We start from the raw sequence: 1,639 nt of genomic DNA, 5'->3' as shown, positions 1-1,639 counted from the left end.
TTACTGCCAGGAAACAAAACTCACCAGGAGAGGAGAGTCAAAGAAGTGACAGGGAAGCTGCAGACCACAACCGATTTGTGAACTCAGCTAAGCCCAGTGGTGGAAGGGCCTAACTGCTACAAAGAAGACATGTATTAGACAAATATTCATGTGTATGGGCAAAAAACTTGAGGACTGTATTTGTGACTAATTGTATAATAGGTTATTTTAGTTTCTGTTCTGAGGAAAATATATATCATTCCAACAAAGGGTTTTAATGTAGTGGATTTTTTCTTTTTTCTTTTTTTTTTTGCAACTATGCTGTTGGATGCCAAATGTAATAGTCTAATCATGACGCTGAATAAATGTATCTCTTTAAAAAATGTGCTGTGTAAAGTTAGTCTAGTCTGAGGCTATCTTGGTAAATTTCCCCAACAGTGTGAAGGGAATTCCTTCAGGGTGATGCCACATTCTATTTGAAATTTGTATACAACCTGCTTGAGTGGAGAAGCCATTGTCTTCAGTAACCTTGGTGTAGTTGAACTGATAGTTACTGTTGTGACTTGAAGTTCACCATTAAAAGAGTTCACCTGGCCAGGCGCAGTGGCTGTCATTTATAATCCCAGCACTTTAGAAGGCTGAGGCAGGAGAATCGCTTGAACCCAGAAGGCAGAAGTTACAGTGAGGCGAGATGGTGTCATTGCACTCCAGCCTGGGTGACAAAGTGAGACTCCACCTCAAAAAAAAAAAAAAAAAAAAAAACAGAACAAAATAGGCTCAAGGATCCCAGAAATAACATGGAAGTAGATATCTGGCTATTTGACTTTCATTCTGTCCTGGGGGTATGGGGTTCTTTACAGCCTGGGGCAATGAAAGTCTCAGCTTCCTACTTTGCTTTCTTCAAAATGTGAGCGCATGCGCTTGTGTGTGTGTGTGTGTGTGTGTGTGTGTGTGTGTGTTGGAGGTAGAGGGAAAGCACCTTGTTACAGCCTGATGGAAGTCTAGATTCCCCACTTTGACTTTGCTGTCGTGTGTGAAGGTTTCGACCACAGTTTTTTTTTCCTCTTCCAGCTTCCCTAGAAATGGAGTTTGTAACTCCACTGAATACATAAAATTAGTTTAAAAAATCGTAAGTCATAAAACAAAACAAAAATTTTTTAAATATAAAACTTTTAGAAGTAGAGTCAGGTTTCGGCCGGGTGTGGTGGCTCAGGCCTGTAATCCCAGCACTTTGGGAGGCTGAGGAGGGCGGATCACGAGGTCAGGAGATCGAGACCATCCTGGCTAACTCGGTGAACCCCCGTCTCTACAAAAAATACAAAAAATTAGCCAGGTCTGGCAGCGGGCGCCTGTAGTACCAGCTACTTCGGAGGCTGAGCCAGAATGGCGTGAACCCGGGAGGCGGAGCTTGCAGTGAGCCAAGATCGTGCCACCGCACTCCAGCCTGGGCAACGTAGCGAGACTCCGTCTAAAAAAAAAAGTAGAGTCAGGCTTTGGTCCAATAACTCATTAAAAGATTATTTTATATTAGGGAAGTGTCCTCAGCCTTCTGTTCATATGCCCTTGCTTATTTTGATTCTATGTATTATGCAGCACAAACATTCACTGCCTTTTCTTTTCTTTTTCCTTTTCTTTCTTTTTTTTTTTTTTTTTTGAGACA

This window comes from Colobus angolensis, unplaced genomic scaffold (genome assembly GCF_000951035.1).
Source record: "Colobus angolensis palliatus isolate OR3802 unplaced genomic scaffold, Cang.pa_1.0 Scaffold237, whole genome shotgun sequence".
Lineage (NCBI taxonomy): Eukaryota > Metazoa > Chordata > Mammalia > Primates > Cercopithecidae > Colobus > Colobus angolensis.
Note: the sequence above shows the minus strand (reverse complement) of the source record.